Source organism: Anneissia japonica, unplaced genomic scaffold (assembly GCF_011630105.1).
Source record: "Anneissia japonica isolate Jap-2015-1 unplaced genomic scaffold, ASM1163010v1 scaffold2834_len698180_cov181, whole genome shotgun sequence".
NCBI classification, from domain to species: Eukaryota; Metazoa; Echinodermata; class Crinoidea; order Comatulida; family Comatulidae; genus Anneissia; species Anneissia japonica.
The window spans coordinates 570299-570645 of record NW_022704877.1 but is presented as its reverse complement, the minus strand read 5'-3'; positions in this window follow the sequence as shown (position 1 = coordinate 570645).

The following is a 347-nucleotide window of genomic DNA, read 5'->3' as shown; positions in this document are numbered from 1 at the left end:
GCTAAATATCAAGCTTTGACTAACAAATTATTAAATAACTCCTCGGTATTAAACCCACTTCCTTGTACCGTCCTCAATTAGAAGTGTTTTGTTAATGCGGCCGCTCGGTAGGCCTACTCACAGTTCAAACGGACACTAAAAACAAAGTTTTGGTGACACGTTTAAAAGCTGAACCTGTTAATGTGTTTCTCCATAAAATGTGGACAAAACTATGTATAAATTGTGCTTAGCAAAGTGTATACTGTTGGCCTATATTTCGACAGCCCCACTGTGTGTACTGTTTATTGGTATAGTTACCCTGCCTTGTTCTTGTTCATTGATTTCGTTTGTACTATATTCACAAGATA